Source organism: Phacochoerus africanus, chromosome 9 (genome assembly GCF_016906955.1).
Source record: "Phacochoerus africanus isolate WHEZ1 chromosome 9, ROS_Pafr_v1, whole genome shotgun sequence".
In the NCBI taxonomy this organism is placed as follows: Eukaryota; Metazoa; Chordata; class Mammalia; order Artiodactyla; family Suidae; genus Phacochoerus; species Phacochoerus africanus.
This window is the reverse complement of record NC_062552.1, coordinates 43046507-43052506: the sequence shown is the minus strand read 5'-3', so window position 1 is coordinate 43052506 and position 6000 is coordinate 43046507. Positions and strand designations below refer to the sequence as shown.

General features: G+C 44.1%; 1 protein-coding gene across 7 annotated transcripts in view; it reads left to right on the top strand.

The window, feature by feature from the left end:
• The first annotated feature begins 761 nt into the window (after nucleotides 1–761).
• The window catches only part of ADGRF1 (adhesion G protein-coupled receptor F1), a 48224-nt gene continuing 42985 nt past the window's right edge, over nucleotides 762–6000 (top strand). For 3 of the 7 annotated variants that reach the window (XM_047797058.1, XM_047797057.1, XM_047797059.1), the window contains exon 1: nucleotides 762–943. The gene's annotated coding sequence lies outside the window, so the exon portion shown is untranslated. The remainder of the gene's footprint in view (nucleotides 944–6000) is intronic. The other 4 variants (XM_047797052.1, XM_047797053.1, XM_047797051.1 and 1 more) reach the window with 2 other exon arrangements.

Below are 6000 nucleotides of genomic sequence, written 5' to 3'. Positions count from 1 at the left end.
AGGGTTTTTTTTAGGGCTGCACCGACCGCATTTGGAAGTTCCCAGCTAGGAGGTGAATCACAACTGCTTCTGCTGACCTAGACCATGGCCACAGCAACGCCAGATCCAAGCCTCGTCTGCGACCTACACCACAGATCATGGAACGCCAGATCCTTAACCCGCTGAGCGAGGCCAGGGATCGAACCTGCAACCTCAGAGTTCCTGGATGAATTTGTTTCCGCTGCGCCATGACGGGAACTCCTAGCTCTAGGTTTTCTAAGGACAAAGCACATACTGAAAACATTCGCCACGGGCATATACACCGTGGCTCTCTTTTGCCAGCCCCGGTCCACAGTGTTCCTCCCAGAAATCTCTGGTGCCTTTATCTGGGAAAGTAGCTGGTTGATTCTTTAGTCTTGAGCGAGAAAGTCAGAAGAAGAAAAATAATATCTACTGCTCCCCACACCCCACTGGAAAGATCCCCCCACCCAAAACCTATGCATGAAGGGCCGAGTTCCTTCCACTTTATGGGGTGTGACACCCATGGTCCCAAGGCTGGATGCGAAAACCCAGCAGAGTGACACTGTGTAACAGGTGAATTGCATCCAGAAGTATCCTGCCTCCCCTTAGAGCATTTTTCTCCCATTTTCCTTCTGTGATTTCTGTCTGCGGGGAGAATCACTGGGCTCTGAAGTCCTTCCTCTTACCAGGCCTGATAGGGGCTCTAAGTGGGAGGGAACGTCAACAGAAAGGTATTGTCTCTTCCTTCTGGGAGGGGTGTGTTCTGGGCTTGTCTGCCTGCAGGGCTGTAACCTGCAGCAGGAATCAGTGGCCTGGTACACCGGCCAGCGCGCTGCTGTGGCTCAGATACTACACTCTTTCGAACAGAACCAGAAGTGACTGAGCCAGGAGGACGCCAGGCACAGGGCTCCCCGGGACTGTGACCTGAAGCAAGGAATCCCAGGTAAGCCCCACAGCTGGGACTTCATGCCTTAAAACTGCCCTGCTGTCATTCTTCCTGCATGTTCATCTGGGAATATTTCTCCCCCCCCATGGGGAAAACTCTGATTTCAATAGCCCATGTCCTGCCAAAGGTGAACTAAAGGAGCAGAAGGTGGAAAAAACAACCTGCAGATATGACGGCGTTCAGCTTCTTGGTAACTGTATACATTGAGGTGATTATATGAGTCTTGAACTTGAGGTTTTCCAACTCAAAGCACACCCTTCTCTCTACTGATCACAACACAGGACCCCTTATTCTTGGGGTGTGACTGGGAGGGGTATTGGCTGGAAGAAAAGAGACACCACCAGGGATTACTGGGTAAAAATCTCAATCATGTAATATATTAGCCTTAGCACTCCCTTGAGAGAAAAATGCACTCGAGAAGATCAAGTTTATTTTCACTTTGAGATGAATTTGTTTAAGCTTTGCCCTACTTGGTATATGTCCGGGAAGTACTTCCTAATTTAACTCCTTCCCTAGACTGAAAAAATCCAAAAATTGACCCTCCTAATCATTTCCTCTGCTCCCTCCCCTAAATAAATATAAAGCGACACAGTGTATTTTCTGACCAGCCTTGAAAATGCGTCATTTTCCTTTTCCTTTTTCTTCTTTTTCATGAAGAATCCATTTATGCAAACCTGCTAGTCTACATAATTCACCCATGCCAGAGACTACATGATGGGAATTTACTGAAGGAGGAATGAGAAGAAGGTCAGGGTGGGGAGGGGGGAAAATGATGGCTTTGACGTATCCATGGAGACATCCATTAAATCAAACCGGGTAATAAGACGCGTAGGTTGCAGATTACAGAGAGAAGGGAAGTAATAAAAACAGATAAAGATACCTTCCATAATTTAGCAGAATATTAGCATAAGCTTTTTGTTAAACTGCTACTTATTATCCATAACCATAACCCACATTTAAAAAGATCATGTATGTGGCCACATATAGTGCTGTATTCAACCATTAATAAGTGGTATGACCTTGAACAAACTATTTAGCTTTTCTTGTTCTGGTTTCTTCCTTTGCAAAACTGTAGCAATGAGCATGAAGCCTTAAAACGTACTTAAAATGTACTCATGTTGCGTCTTAGGAGCTTGACTTGCAAACACTCTGATTTCAGTTTCATGACCACAGTTGATGTAAATTGTTGCTGACATGCCTCATAGGGACAAATGTCTTGCTTCTCTGAAAAGACAGTGTATTTCTTTATTCCTTTTAAAAAGCAGAGACAGGGGTCTCATCGCAGGGTCTATCTCTTGCTGTGCCGAGTGTTTGGTGAACAGCACACTTAGGCATCCATATGCCCTCTGATTCCACAATTAAAGGGATATCCTCCTAGGAAAAGTCAGGGAAGACATTTAGTCAAACTAGGGTGTGAATGGAGTTCCCTTGTGACACAGCAGGTTAAGGACCTGGTGTTCTCACTGCAGGGGCTCGGGTTGCTATGGGGGCAAAAGTTTGATCCCTGGTCCAGGAACCTCCACAAGCTGTGGGTGCTGCCAAACAAACAAACACCCACCAAACTAGGGTGTGAGTGACATTTTTTAGCCCTTCCATCAGGAGCAAGTGGAAACTGGAAGAAGCAAGAAGCTCCCAGGAATGGAAGGGCATGGACAGTGGCAGAGCTGTTTCCCCAGAGCGAAAGCCTCAGAAAGTGGAGGAGGGACATTGAATTCACAGTTTTGCTTAAGGACACTCCTTATGAAACCGTGTTCCACCCAGTCTAAACGTACATCTTCCCAACTTTCAAAATATCCTGCCTTGTTCTCTTTCTGAAGTCCTTTGGCAGAGAATCCCCATTGTTCTGCAGCCAGTGTTTGAGCGGAGACGTGCTGATGTTAATGTCAAGTCTCCATCATCCTGGACTGGAAACACTTTCTTTCTTTCTTTTTGTCTTTTTAGGGCTGCACCCACGGCATATGGAGGTTCCCAGGCTAGGGGTCTAATCAGAGCTGTTGCTGCCGGACCTACGCCAGAGCCACAGCGACGCCAGATCCGAGCTGCATCTGCCACCTACACCACAGCTCACAGCAATGCTGGATCCTTAACCCACTGAGTGAGGCCAGGGATCAAACCCGCAACCTCATGGTTCCTAGTCGGATTCGTTTCCGCTGAGCCACAACAGGAACTCCGGGAAACACTTTCTTGATAGCTGTAAAAATAATTAGAACCCTGGAGAGTTGGTGCAAAAGACTAGAGCACCTCCTTTCTCCCAGGCACAGCTGGTTCTAGCCTATGGAATGCCACGTCTGCAGTACCTGAAACCAGAGGAAGCTGGGGTATGGGTAGCTCTTACTGCGCCCTCTCCCCAGCAAGCCACAGACCATCTCAGAGGGCTCTGGTCCAACAGTAGATGCAGATCTGGGCTCTGGCATGTTGAGAATGAAACTGCATAAAATTAGTAAGTGTGAAATTGTCCTGGCATTTCCTAGAGTTATAGTAAATTTCCCGTGTGCAGTCAGTTGAATAAATAAAATGCAAAGAGGTTCACAGCCATGAGGCGCGTAGGTCTAAAAAATCTGCCAAATATAGTTAAATCTTGTTGATGAGGATTACCTGGTCCCCACGGTGTCTCTGGGACCTCAATGCAAGTGTCAGTTTTTAAGAGGCCCGAATACCATGGAAATTCTAGAGTCTTTTGTTTTGTTTTGTTTTAAAGGTAGTCTTTTCAAATAAGACTTTAAATAAAGGCTTGACGATAATTTCCTTATCATTTGCTTTTCTCATAAGATAACATTTAAAAAAATCTGATCATTAAGTGTTTGTGTATTATTTGGGGATAAGCAGGCGTTTACTATAAACTTGTATGGTGTTAGGACAGCTTGTCACAACGGAACAGATTCACACCTGCAAAGTTTTGGGTAAAGAGACTTTGTATGAATCAGATTATACTTTCCATGAAAACCTTTCACACTTGTGTTTGTACTTTAACCTAATTTCGCTTGAAGACATTCCTATGCTTAATCTGTTAAGAGAATCAGGCTAATTTATTTATTTATTTAGTTAGTTATTTTTTGCTTTTCAGAGCCGCATGTGGCTGCATGTGGAAGTTCCCAGGCTAGGGGTCTGATCAGAGCTGCAGCTGCACCCTACAGCACACAGCACAGCAACAGGGGATCTGAGTCCATGTGTTCGACTTACAGCAATGCCGGATTCCTGACCCACTGAAAGAAGCCAGGGATCAAACACTTCAATGTTGTTGACCAAGATCCCAATTAAGCAAGTAACTAGCAAATGAAAAAATAGAAGTAAAGAAATATTTAGATACTAATAGCAGTAGAATTTTTAAAAATTGGGTTTAGAGTTCCTGTAATGGCGCAGTGGAAACAAATCCAACTAGGAACCATGAGGTTGCGGGTTTGATCCCTGGCCTCACTCAGTGGGTTAAGGATCCAGCATTGCCGTGAGCTGTGGTGTAGGTTGAAGATGTGGCTCGGATCTGGCACTGCTGTGGCTGTGGTGTAGGACGGCAGCTATAGCTCTGATTCAACCCCTAGCCTGGGAAACTCCATATGCCACAGGTGCAGCCCTAAAAAGCAAATAAACAAACAAAAAAATAGGTTATAAATAGAATAGTAGTAGAGTTTAAAAATATTTAGGATAGAATTTTATTATGTGACAATGTGCACCTTAAAATTGATAAGAATTATCAAGATGGTCTTGACAAAGAGTGGTTTAGTCAAGAAACATGGTTGGGATAACTGGTTATTCCTCTGAAGGAAAATGAAATTAAACTCCTATTTTATATCAAAGCCTAAAATAACTCCAGAAAGATTGAAGATTTAAATGTATATAACAGGAGTTCCCGTTGTGGCTTAGTGGTTAACAAATCTGACTAGGAACCATGACATTGCAGGTTCGGTCCCTGGCCTCGCTCAGTGGGTTAAGGATCCAGCATTGCCGTGAGCAGTGGTGTAGGTCGCAGACGTGGCTTGGATCCCGGGTTGCTATGGCTGTGGTGTAGGCCGGCAGCTACAGCTCTGATTGGGCGCCTAATCTGGGAACCTCCATGTGCCACAGGTGCAGTCCTACAAAAGACAAAAAAAAAGATAAAAATAAAATAAAATAAATGTACTATAACAGGAGTTTCTGCTGTGGCGCAATAGGATCAGCAGCATCTCTGCAGCACCAGGACACAGGTTCAATCCCCAGCCAGGCACAGGGGGTTAAAAGATCCAGCCATTGTTGCAGCAGTGGTGTGGGTCAGATCTGATCCCTGGCCCAGAAACTCCTATGCCTTGGGGTGGCCAAAAAAGAAAAAAAAAAGTATGTAACAAACCAATGAACTAATTCACTTAAAGAAGTATCTTAAAAAATTTAAAAATTAAAAACTAAAAAAGAAGTGTTAGGAGAAAATATAGGAGGATATTTTTTCAATCTTGTTATAGAAAAAAAATTCTTAGCATGACCGCAAATTTAAAACCCACAATGGAAAATATTGACAGATGTGATTCCATGAACATTTAAACCTTTGTGCCAAATGGGACAACATAAAAAGTTAACAAAACAAATTATTGCTTTGTTATTTATAACACGTGTGACAAAGAGCTGATATCTATGCTTTATGATGGGCTCCTAGGAGCAGTTCTCACGAAAAAGATGAACACTCCAGTAGAAACACTTAGGATAGTGACTTAAATCGTCAAGCCAGGAAAAAAAATACATAAATGGCCAATAAACATCTGAAAAAATGCTTAATCTTATTAATACTCAAAGGCACAAAAATTAAAACAATTAGATCAAAATTTCCTTAACAGGTGGGAAAGCATTAAAAAGATACTAGGGAGTTCCCCTCATGACTCAGTGGTTAACAACCGACTAGTAACCATGAGGCTTCGGGTTGGATCCCTGGCCTCGCTCAGTGGGTTAAGGATCCAGTGTTTCTGTGAGCTGGGGTGTAGGTCGAAGGCATGGCTTGGATCCCACATTGCTGTAGCTGTGGTGTAGGCTGGCAGCTGTAGCTCCAATTTGGCCCCTAGCCTGGGAACCTCCATGGGCCATGGGCGCAGCCCTAA